The sequence below is a fragment of the Vombatus ursinus genome, unplaced genomic scaffold (genome assembly GCF_900497805.2).
Source record: "Vombatus ursinus unplaced genomic scaffold, bare-nosed wombat genome assembly UNPS02015175.1, whole genome shotgun sequence".
Lineage (NCBI taxonomy): Eukaryota > Metazoa > Chordata > Mammalia > Diprotodontia > Vombatidae > Vombatus > Vombatus ursinus.
Window position 1 is genome coordinate 14,240,344 of NW_020954953.1, and position 13,622 is coordinate 14,253,965.

The window sequence follows — 13,622 nt, forward strand, 5'->3', positions numbered from 1 at the left end:
AGAGAAAGACTTAAACTTATTCCCCAAAGTGCGAATGACTAACCCAAGAGAGACCCTAGGGTGGGGAGAGCTGAGAAACAATGGAGGTCAAATCTAGGTTAATTTTGGTTTTTTAATAGTCACAAAAGCTAAAATGTCAAGGTCCCAAAATGCAAACTCTAAAACAAGAATTCTTAATCTTTTTTTTTTTTTAATCTATCATGGACTCCTTTGACAGCCTGGTAAAGCCTGTGGAACCTGTCACAGAATCATGTTTTTAAATGCATAAAATAAATACATAGGATTACAAAGGGAACCACTACACCAAAATACAATTATCAATATTTTAAAAAGAGTTTACAGATCCCATGTTAAGAACTCCTGCTAAAACATAGATAATTCGGATTAGTATAGTCTTTAGAGTACCTGTAAGGATAACCAGAAGCAAGACTCATTTGATCTGATTTCCCTCCCCTTCCCTTCCATCAGCCCTCTTTTGTTGCCTCCTCTTCCCAAGAAATCAAATGGAGATTGTGGAGTAGGCAATACCACTTCAGTCTGGAAGGCTCCCAGCTAACCCAGATTGGAGATGGAAGTCCTCCAGTCTCCTCCTCTGGTCTTGCCTGAAGTTAGCCATGGGACAAAGAGAGGTCCAGATAGGGTCTGTGGTGGGTATAGTGTGTGGAGCTATGGGGCCAGCTTGAGGCTAGAAACTGGGAGGACAGGTCCAAGGCTACCTCAGGAAACTTTTGTGCTCTAAATAATGGGCACCATTTGTAACACAAGTCCCAAAGCCTCTTGGTATGGGACTCTCTCCTCATTGGTATAGATCAATTACACCCCTCAGCTAGCAATCTCCATCATGTCCTTGTTTTCAGCTTGCTACAGTAGAGACTTTAGGGAATTTTCCCCTTGGGTGAGATCTGGGACTCTTGGTTGAGCTGTTATCTCATTCCCAATGGGAGAGCTCCTTTACTCGTATTATCTGGTATACATTCTCATATGTGTAACTTCTTTGATTTCTGTTTTTCTATCAACTTGGATAAATGGATTCCTTTGCTACTTTCTATATAATATATTCATTGTGGAAGTGGTATTTGGTGGGAAGAGAGTCAAGCCTTGAATGTAAAGCTTGGGTCCTCTTTTCCCTCAATTAATGAACAGTGATCAAGAAGTTTAGCTTGATCCTGAAAACTACATCCCTTTGACTAACAATATTTAAGGGATCACATTCTAAGGAAAGCAGAGTGATCAGCCTCTTCCTTCCACTTCCTGTTTCCCCTCCTGGCAAGAAATAAAGTCTCCCTGGAGGATGGAGGACTGGGGAAAGGGGGAAGAGAGAGAGGAAGATGAGACTAGAGACGTCCTCCCTTTAAGCCGCACAATGGTGCCCCCATACTATAATGGAGGGGACGGTCTCACTGCACGTGAATCAGTAAATGATGAGAATATCCAGTACTTTTTTAAGTTGCTAGTTATCCTTTCCTCTGAAGTCATAGATGTGGAGGTGGGAAGAACCTTAGAGGTCTACTAATTCCATACCCATTAAAAAAAACCAAACAGATAAGAAAACTAAGGCGTAGAGAAGGGGAGTGACTTCTCCAAAGCTACTTGGTAATTAATGGCAAAATCAAGATCAAACCAAGGTTCTCTGCCTCTAAATCTAACATTCCTTTGGCTGCCCTAGGCTGTCCAAGTTTACATATGTGCCTATGTATGTATTTGTGCATATATATGTATACACATGTATATATACAGATATATCCCCCGGTTCACTCATATGTACATGCATATGTATATATTTATACATATGTGTATATATACTGTGTGTATATACACACATTTGTGTATATACATTTACATGTGTGTATATATATATACACACACATACACACACACACACATACATACAAATTATGGGCAGCTAGTTGGCACAGTGGATAGAACTTCCTGGAGTCAGGAAGACACAAATTCAAATCCAGCCTCAGACACTTCCTAGCTGTGTGACCCTAGGCAAGTCACTTAAGCCTGTTTGCCTCACTTCCTCATCTGTAAAAAATGAGCTGGAGGATCTTTGTCAAGAAAACCCAAATGGAGTCACAAAAAGTTGGACTTGGGGTAGCTAGGTGGCACAGTAGATAGAGCTCTGGTCTTAACCCTGATTACCTCACCAAAAAAAAAAAAGTTGGACCTGACTGAAGTGACTGAACAAAAAAAAATTTGTATATATATATATATATATATATATATGTGTGTGTGTGTATAAAAATGTATACTGAGAGAACTGATTATTTCTCTCTTGTATTTAATAACTAATTTTTTTTAATTGAGACCAAGGTTTTTCCCCTTTTCTACTTCCTCATTCACAAATCAGCCCCTGTCTGTTACTCAGGCAGCCTTTACAGTACAGGGCTGATACTGAAAGAGAGAACTCAATTCTGTTCAAAAGGTAAAGTTAGATGAATTAATAGATTCTGGCCCCTTATGTCTTATTCAGACAGATCTGGGAAAATATGGATTCTCTCTTTTGTCAGATGGGTGATATGGATACAGATAATTCTCTTTGACCAAAACTGAGTGGCACCCCAGACCCTCATTAGAATAGGTCTACCTCTCATTATAATATTCATTCTCTCAATAATTGTTAACCAATCAGAGTTAATTTCCATCCTCAGGGACACTTACTCTTCAAAGGGCATATAAGCCTTGAGTAGGTTCTGAGAATTGTCTTTTGATTGAAGAGAGACAGCCAAATGGCCATCCTTTTATTAATAATATGCCAATATTATTAATAAAATGATTAATTACCCAGAAATATTGTCTCTCAAACTTTTTATACATCACAGTATATAAAATGAGTACATTAAAGTCTAAAAATACATATATATGTATATTATATATGACTACAATGAAAATATTAAATACATTCATATATTTGTATATTTAAATTTTTCAATGTAGTCATTTAATGAATACATTTATATGTATGTATATATGTGTATATTAATTATGTATATACACACATAGATACAGGTATATATATTAACACAAGTGTGTATACATGTATGTATATATATGCCCATGCTTATTTCATATTTTTTGATCGTAAAAGCCCTTGTAAGCCCTGGTTCAAAACATCTTAAGGTGCCTTCTGTTATTTTTCTTCTCTAAAGCTTCCCCTCTGTTTTCACCTACTTTACCTACAGGGAAGAAAGTGGGAAAAGATCCTAACACAGCAGAAATCTCTTCTGCATTTCAAAAGAGGTGGGGAACCTGCATCCTGGAGGACACAGGTGGCTCTCTAGGTCCTCAAGTGTGGCCTTTGACTGAATCCAAACCTTATTGATCAAATTCCCTTAATAAAGGGATTTGTTATGTAAAACTTGGACTCAGTCCAAAGGATGTACCCAAGGACCTAGAAGGTCACATGTGGCCTGGAGGCCACAGGTTCCCCACTCCTGAAACCAAAAAAGTTTGTAAGGCCATTCCTATCATCTCCTCCAGGATATATCAAATGATCCACAGAGTGAAGAGACTCTACCTCCATTCAAATAGAAGGGTGCATGAGGGATACAGTTCTTAGCTCTACATTGACTGTGTTGAGCAAACCAAAGGACGACTTTCCTACATGCATCACAAACATCACCAATATCAGAGCCAAGAGTAAAAACTGCCGTTTGGGCAATTACTGCTTCTAGAATTTGAATACAATCAGGAAGTACATTGATCAGCTTTGAGATTTCAAAGAAACATAATACAGGACTGTTTTCAGCTTTCCTCTCTATCTTACCTTCCCATGTATATTACACCACACCTTTAAACTTCTCCAAATCCTAGCACCATAAATCCAACAACCAGGCCTGTTACCTCCCCCACAGCATCCTCACTGCAACAGAGAACAAGGCTGGCCTGCAGGTAAAGCTCCTGTGCTCTGGCTCTTTATTTCAAAGAGGCCAGGAAATAAAGGACAATACAGTCAGTCTCAACCCAGGGGCAACCCACAGGGATTGGTAGAGTCTGAATGGAGCTACTGTTCAGGGGCCTGTGGCAGCCCCTGCAGGGAAAAATAACCTGGCAGGTAATTCAAAATAATAAGAATGCAGAGCTCAGCAGGCAGCCCTCGCCCTCAGAGACACCAAATACACACAGCCACCAAGACAAGGCAAGGGTAGAGATTGAAGCAATCTGGCTGCCACACACACCTGAGAAGTACCACTGTAGGTCCTTAGCTTAGAACCCTGACAGGAGGGTTCCAGAGCCTTCTGCCTTCTAAGAGCCAAGGCAGAACTTAGCACCTGCTTGATCCTGTCCAGCACCGGAATGACCCATCAGCAAAGATGTCACACCAGTACTTGATCCTACTGTGAACCTGATGGGAGTTTCACGAAGGGAAAAAAGGACTCTCAGTGCAAGGAATAGTGCCCTCAGCTTCATGTGTTCTTCACATGTTGCTTATCAGCTTTTGTGCTTTAAATTTGGCTCACTCTCCCCTGAAGACCACATTGCAAAGACAGGGAGGGTGCCCCCTGGTCTGCAGGGTGCTTTGCTGGCAGTGTTAATGTCATTTTAACTCCTGTTATGGAGGTAGCTAGGTGGCAAACTGGATAGAGCACTGGCCCTGGACTCAGGAGGATCTAAGTTCAAACCCATCCTCAGACACTAATTAGCTGTGTGACCCTGGGCAAGTCACTTAACCCTAATTGCCTCACTTTCCTCATCTATAAAATGAGATAGAGAAGGAAATGTCAAACCACTCCAGTATCTTTGCCAAGAAAATCCCAAATGGAGTTATGGAGAGTCTGATACAATTGAAATGAATCAACAACAACAATATTGCTGCTATGGAGGCAGCTAAGTAGCTCAGTACACAGAAAGCTGGGCCTGGAGTCAGGAAGACCAGAGTTCAAATCTGGCCTCAGACACTTACTAGCTGCTATATCTTCTCAGTAAATACTCTGGTAAAAGTTAAGGGATCAACCTTAACTGGCTAATCAATATTGGGAAACATGCCTGATAGGGGCTTATGTAGAGGAGTACTAGAAACCCCCTCAGAGTTACCCCTTAAAACTTTGAGGGGAAAAGTCAGCGGCTCTCTGGGGATCCAACCTACCAGAGTGTGTGGGAGTTGGGAGAGTGAGCTCAGAGGGGATGCTACATTAATATGACCACTTAATAAATGTTGAGGATTCTTTTAGGTGCCTACCTTGACGCTGTTTGTAAGACCAAGTTCAGCAGATACAGTCGATGAATTTACTCAAGATGCCCTGATGAATTTACAACCCAAGGCTGATGACAGACATATGGGACATAAATTGTTGTCTTTTCTGTTCACAGACTGCTTCAGACTGTGCTCTTTTTATCCTTGTGTGAGAGAGTGTGGTTGAAAATAATATACAAACATTGAACAAGCACATGAATAAAAACAGTGCCAGAGAGAACCATAACTAGCTAATTTTGCAAGGGAGGCAAGAGTATACAATTTCACACACACACACACACACACACACACACACACAGCCTCTATTCTAATGTTGGGGTGTGCTTAGCATAGTAGAAGAAAATTTTATCTATTTTTCAATGCCCTTCAGATTTGCGGGCCTGTTAGAATGGCAGCACTTGCTTCTCTCTTATTTAGGCTCTGGTACCAGGTTATACATGGGCACACTAAGCTTACGCCTAGGGAGAGTGATAGAGGGGGCCTCCCTCTCCTCAATTTCAGAATATAATGCAGATATTCTTTTCTCCCTGTTGACCATGATGCCTTAAGGATCCACATTGTGTGGTGACAAACAGTCTTTTAATTGGCTGCTGAGCAGGACCTTGACGGGTGTACCGATGAGGCATTTTTTACCCTTCAGATCTCTCTTCCTCCATAACTTTCAAGAGAGGAATGCTGCTGTGAGCAGCTGGGTAGAGTGAGGGGCAGCAAATGCCATATTTTTCTACCCAGTCCCCAAGTGTCTGAACACATGGTGCAATTGTCTGTTTGGTCTCTTTTGTTTATTCATTTCTAATCTTAGGTGAATGAGGCAGAAGTGACCAGGTTATAGCCTTATGAGCTTCAAAAGGTCAAAAGAGCTATCCAAGGTCTACTCAGCACCTGGAATTGGTAGCAGAGGCCACAAGAGCAGGAAACATAATAGCCAAGTAGGCCGCTTGACCTAGCTCAGCATTGGACTGATCCATCAGCTAAGCTACCACATTCCGCAACGGGCCACCCCAGTCAAGCAAGGGCTTGACCTGTCCATCACCAATGCCTCACCCCGACAAGGCCTTGGTTGGGAATCCTCAAAGACTGAAAAAGGACTCTTAAAACCACCTGTCCCCGTCTGGGCCTCACCACCTTTGTACTAATTACTTTAAGCTTGAAACCATTCTCCTCAGGAATCTCATCCCTTCCAAGGGAGAGCGTGTCCCTGTTTGGAGAATATTTTGTAACATCTGCCCTTACTATTTTAACTAGCGAATTGATATTGGAGTGGGAGGGTGCCTGCCAAATGGAAGCTCATGAAACACCAGCCTGTTCTATGGGCTGAAACTATGAGGCAGAAACCTCATCCCCTCGGTGTTATGCCCTAGTACCCTTAGGGAAGTAGGAGTAGCAGCCACCCTCTGAGGACCAAACCTGCAAGTCCAGTACGAATTGGCAGAGTGAGCTCAGGTGGGGAGTCTACATAATCTATGTCACGTGATTGTATTGTTCCTCTAGCTTTTATTCCCCGTATTTTATTTCTACATGGACCTTCATATTACTATGAAGTACTGTCATAGTATCTTCTATGTTCTGTGGATCCTCTATGCAAAAATATCAAACTTTTCAGCATGCAAAGAAATTATTCCACATCCTTAGTGTCAAAGAAATTGTAATTTACAGCATTTTAAAAGCCTTTGTGTTTCAACTTACATGGAAAATATAAAACAGCACACATATGCAGTGAATTATGATTTTGTAGAATTTTATATCTGTACCAGTCAATATTTGTTGATTAAGTTGGGCCAGATGTGTTATTATTTTATATAGTATCTATAATAAAATAATTATTTTATATACTTTGTTTATATTTTCTTTTCTGCTCTTTTCTCTGTTTTTTTTTTGGGGGGGAGGGTTTTGTTTGTTTATTGATGAATAAAATAAGACCCATAGATGTTAAATTCCTTGCCCAAGAGACAAGTATTCAAATCACAGTTCTCTGAATTTAGGGTCTGAATAATGTTTTTTCCATTAAAAAGATATCATGACATTTTAAAAATATATCATGACATTCTAAAAACAGTCTTCATCAAAAATGTCTAAGAAACTGTGATATCATCTATACCTTTAACACAGCTAGGCCTTTTTGCTCTTTTCTGATATCAGTCAACATGTATTAAGCAGTTACAGTTGTTTGTGAACACAGGAGGTTGCCTCAATATTCTGTGGCCCTTTCTCTGGATTAGAGTATGGGTTCTTAACTTTTGTAGTGTCATAGATCCCTTTGGCAATCTGGTGAAGCCTATGGACCCCTTCTCAGAATAAAGCTTTTAAATGCATAGTAATTAAAAGGAAACCAATTAAAATACAGTTGTCAAAACTATTTTCAATAAAATTGGTTTTATGTGTTTATATATATAAATATATTTAAGTTTATAAGCATAGATTTAAATATATGAAAATGCAAATGCTTGACTATTTGGGTTTCTTTTAAATGCCATCAACTAGGAGAAAAGATCACCAAAGTCTTAGCTTCTGAGGTCACAGAGTCCTGGGGTCTTAATATTCCACTAAGTAAAATAAATGTAAAACATTAATAGGAACTCCAAGAACATTTGAACAAGAAGGAGCAAATGGAGAAAGTTTTACTTGGCTTTTCCTATCTGCGAAGCAGCATTTCATCCTAGAATAAAGCATTCTCAATATAATTATATTGTAATTGTCTCATTTTCCAAGTTGAATGCAGAAGAGGAAAAGGAGTTTAAGGCACTTGTTCCAATCAGGTGCCCAGCAGGCCAAGGACTCCATGTTCTTAACTCCTGTTCTGAGCACATGCTGTGTATAGAACAGGCTGCTGTTATTTGTATAAACATTGGCTTTTATGAACAGCAAAGGCAATTCAGGAGCAGACACTGTGTAAACTCACCTCTGCTATTCAGACACCCAACAGGAAAGACTCTTCAATCTAAGGGCCCAAATCTCTCTCCAGTCACAGAAAAAGGAGGCTTTGCAGGTATCTGAGGCTTCTGCATTTTTTTTCTCCATTTTTTTTTTTTTTGTATCTGAGGCTTCTGGACCAACACCCTAAGTCCCTACTACAGGTAACCAGCTTTGGGGTTGGTATACAACTTTCCTTTTGTCTGAAACAGATTTAGGGGAATTGTAGCTTGACCTAGTGGAAGACCTGCAAAAGCTATTGAGAAACTCTGCCCCAACCCAGGTGATCTGACTGTAGCAGAGGACTGTAATCTGAGGAACAGCTGAGATGCTTTGTGGACATCTAGACCAAATAAGAAGTTACATCAAGGTTGAGATGAGGCTGCAGTCATCTGTGTTCCCACTTATGTGATTTCTGCTGTCGATCACCTAGCTAGGGGAAGGAAAGAGGACAATTAATCAATCAATCTACAAGCATTTATTAAGCATCTTCTGCCTGGGTCAGGCACTTTGCTAGGTGTTTGGGAAACAAAGATTAAAAAAAAAAAAAAAGCAATGATCTCTGCTGTCAAAGAGTTTACACTCTATGGGGGGAGACAGTGTGCACACATATAAATTAGATAGGTAGATCAAATGGATTAAGAATAAATATAAAGTGTTAAACACAGGATAGTTTAGGAAGCAAAGGCAACTAGTAGTTATGGGAATCAGAAAAGAATCAGGTGCTGCTTGAGTGGTATCTTTCAAAGAAGTGAGAGAACCATGAATCAGGGGTTGAGTTCAAGGGTGTGCTAATAAATGTTTAACAACTGGCTTTCAAAAATAGAAGAAAAAAAGGGACAGCGAGGTGGCACAGTGGATACAGCACCAGCCCTGGATTCAGGAGGACCTGAGTTGAAATCTGGCCTCAGACACATTAAAAACACTTACTAGCTGTGTGACCCTGGGCAAGTCACTTAACCCCATTGCCTAACCAAAAAAAAAAAAATAGAAAAAAAATATACAATGCACTTTTAAGTTTAATACACATTATTAACATTTTCTTCCTCACTTTCTTATGTCTGGCCAATCAACAAAACAATAAATTTAAGTCCCATTGTGTAGCATTTGCAGATTTCCAAGGGGCAAATGTGGCTCCAATAAGAGCAGGCTCCAACACACTCCCGAGTTCCCTGGAAAGGCAATGCCACTAAGACTTTTCTCCTGCATGAGTTTCTGTGTCTATGCAGAGGCAGTTGAGGTATAAGCCAAGGGAACATGTTTCAGATAAAAGGATATCCCTACATTTGATAAACTAGAAAATGCTATCTAAATATGAACTGTCATTTGAGCTATTGTCTGAGCTGAGATGTGAAAGACAAATCTATACCACGTCTGGTCAGCTAGCAGATATGATCTTAGACTTTGTCTATAAAAAATGAAGGATGAAGGATCGCAGGAGCATACATTTAATATGGCTGTTGATTTTTCTTCCCTTCTAATAAAATTTTCTTTCAATTCATTGAGGCCAATCCAATTTCAGGGTAGAATTAGTGTCAGTCTACTAGGCTGTCCAATGCACAGCTAAACTCAGCTTTTTTAATGGGAGCTCTAGACAGAAGACTAGGAGTACCTTCAAAGAGTAACCTGGGTCTTTCATGCCGTGGTGATCTCTGACACAAGTGTTAGAAATAGAAAACACTAAATGAATTCATTATCTTTTGAGTATGCCCAAGTTACTCTATCTATATCTTATTTGTACAGTTGTTTGTATGTTAAAATGTGAGGCACTTGAGAGCAAGGACTGTTTTTGCCTTTCTTTGTCTCTCTAGAACTTAGCAGAGTGCCTGGCATATAGTAGGCACTTAATAAATGATTATTGAGTTGTTATACTTGCTTCTTACTTTCATGTTTGCTTCTTTACTTTAAAAATGAAAGGCAATATCCACTGGTACCTTTCAAATTACTGGGGCCTGTCCTCCACAGTCACTATTTGAGAGCTAGCAAACTAGGAACTGAGGAAAAGAGAAAACAACACTGAAGTAGACAGTATATAACAATGAGATTGGGGGCACCAAAGGAAGGGAGGGAATTTACAATTTGTATAGTTTAGGGATTATCAGAAATCAAGGCCCTGTATGAGATCCAGCACAATCAAGATAAAGCCTTTGGCATAAGGAATAGCCTTAGGGACAGCGAGGTGGCGCAGTGGATAGAGCACTGGCCCTGAAGTCAGGATGGACCTGAGTTCAAATCTGGCCTCAGACCAAACACTTGACACTTACTAGCTGTGTGACCCTAGGCAAGTCACTTAACCCTAATTGCCCCCCCCAAAAAAAAGAATAGCCTTAGTGATTAGGATAGACGAAACTGCTAATGCCATTCAGAATAAAAGCATCCTAGTGTCAAATTAGGATATATATGTGTTTTAGAAATAGGAAGGATTGGAGTGACCATGTATGAAGTAAAAACCACTGTTATATTTTCAATTGAAACTCCTATTATATGTTTTATAATCCTGACACACCCTCAATCAGTTTCATATTCATTTTATAAGCCTTATCATGATTCCTAAACTTTTCAGATATTTTCTTTACTTTTATAAAGTGAAAATATGAGGAATGTAATTTTAGTTACTACCAAAATTTTGTGACTTTGAAATAAACACCTAATTTGGTTTTACTATGGAATGAGCTAAGCTACTGGAGAGAAAGACACCCTTTGCAAGCAAGAGTGAGGTTCTCTTCTACCACTAGAATGATTACTTCAAGTCTTACTTTTTATGAAAGGAATCTTCCCCACATGCCCTGCATCAGAGCAGCTATCCTAGTAAAGGATGTATATTATTTTTATCCTCCGAACAGTTCAAAATCAATCATTGTGGTTCAGAAAGTTACAAAGAAAAAAATGGAAAGGGTATTTCATAATAATCTCATTTCTGTTTATGAAATATTCACATTATGAAAGCAGTAAGTAAGGGAATCAGAGATTTTGGTTTTCAATGATAGGTAAATCGTGGGAAGGACAAAGAGAAAAAATACACAAACTTTCACTATAACTAAAATGGTAACGAAAATCTAAGAAAAAGGGAGCATCCTTAACTTTTTTAAAATAAAGATATTTCAGTTAAAAAAGTCTTATTCCACTAGTTCACTAAAACAATGAAAATTATGGAACCTTTAAAATTATTATTAGAGATGCATTAACTAGAATTTTGAAGCTAAATTAGATGTTAACAACATTGAAATAAAGTAAAGGGATATTATGGTTTCCTGAAAACTGAATCTAAAAAAGTTCAACCTTTGGTTCTACATGGCATCAGAACACCATCTGCAGGCTGAGACTCTCATTCTATATATTAGTAAAAAAGGTGGTGATCAAGCCCTAAACTTTTCTAGGATATTTGAGGGATGGTATTTTTTTGATCTTAAAAAAACAAAAATAAAAACAACTTATAAATAGACACATGGGGGAAATTTCTGATTTAATTTTGGTGTCTCATAATTAATGAAAAATCTGTAAATCAAGAAAATACAAAAATTTTACTTTATTGGNTTTTTTTGGTCTTAAACAAACAAAAATAAAAACAACTTATAAATAGACACATGGGGGAAATTTCTGATTTAATTTTAGTGTCTCATAATTAATGAAAAATCTGTAAATCAAGAAAATACAAAAATTTTACTTTATTGGGCACAGCCATGTCTCTACAATTTTAGATCATATCTGCTTTGATCCTACAGCCCTTTAAGAATTTAGAAGTCCAATGGCAACAATATGATTTGTATATCTTTTTACATCTCATTTTTCTAGCTGGAGTTTCACTGACGTGATAGTACTTATAATGTGTAGGCCCATCACCAAATTTTAGTTCTTCATTCACTCTGAAAGATTATCTTGTCCATACCCTTTCATTTAACAAATGAGGAAACTGAATTCTCAGAGATTTCAGGACTTGCCCAAGGTGATACAGATAGTTACTGGTAATGCTCAGACAACAACAAAAGTCTTTTGACTCCTGGTTCAATGTTTCCTCCACTACACCAAAATACTTTTGAGCAATTTGCGTAAACATGAAAAAAAATTCAAAAGCGACACTATCTCATTTTTAGATTCAAGAAAATAGAGAGATATAAATTCTTATTGAAAAGATACCAGAGGGAAAGAGAGGAATAGTATTGTGAGGGATAGAAAGAATTTTTATCTACATTTTTATTTATGCCTTTTGCTGTTTTTTCGAATTATCATAGTCATCTCCACTACCCGTCCTCCTACCCATCCAAGAGTCATCTCATAAAACAAATAGTATTTTTAATGACAGAAAAAGAAAAAGAAAAAAATTAACCCAACTAATCAATACATTGAAAAAGTCTGAAAATATGTGCAATGTGTAACCACTGTGGACTTCCCACCTCCTTGAAGGGATAGGTTTCCAGTGTCCCCTTTTATCTATTCATTAGGGAGCCATGCTTTATCTTGATAACTGTGTTACATTCAATTTTGACTTTGTGTGTGTGTGTGTGTGTGTGTGTGTGTGTGTGGTTGTTCTTTCCACTTAGGTGCTGTAGTAATTGTGCATACCATTTTTTTGGCTTTGCTTTCTTTGACATCTATCAGTTCATGTAGATCTTTCCATGTATCTCTATATTCATGATATTATTTCTTATACCGCAGTGATCATTCATTATATTAAGTACCATGATTTGTTTACCATTCCAGCAATCAATGGACATCTACTTTGTTTCCAATTCTTTACTATCATAAAAAGAGTTGCTATAAATATTTTGGTATATATAGAGACTTTTTCTTCTCAGTGGTTTCCTTGGGGTATAAGCTCCAGTAGCAGAATCAAAGATTTAACAAGTATGGACATTTTCATCACTATATTTTCATACCAAACTTAGCTCCACCAACAACATATTTATGTATCTATATTTCCACAAGATCCCCGACATTGTCATTTTTTTCATCTTTGCCACCACATAGGATTTGAGGTAAAACCGTACAGTTATTTTAATTTTCATTTCTCTTATTATTTATTTGGAGCATTCTTTCATGTCCTTTTGAATTCTTCATAATTATTCATTTGAGAATTGTTTCTTCATATCCTTTCACCACTTATGTATAGGGGCATAGGTATTAGATACATAGTTTGTGTATATGTATATATTCACACATATGTATTTTACATATATATTATTTTTATCTTAAATACCGAAGATTTATTAGAGAAATTTGGTACTGAACTTTTTTCCCATTCAACTACTTCCACTCTTGTCTTTGCTACTTTAATTTTGGATGTGCAGAAGCTTTTTAGTTTCATATAATCAAAGTTATTCTAATTTATATTTTTTAATTGGCTCTGTATCTTATTTGGTGAAAAATACATCTCTGACTCATACCTGAGAGGCATATGAACTGCTTCACTTTTAATTTTTTTAATAAAGCAGGTAGGTAGATACAGTGCTGGGCCATTTGGGTCTTTGTCTTTTGTTTGTGGTTCCTGAACCTAATGTTTTTTTTTATGACACTATAG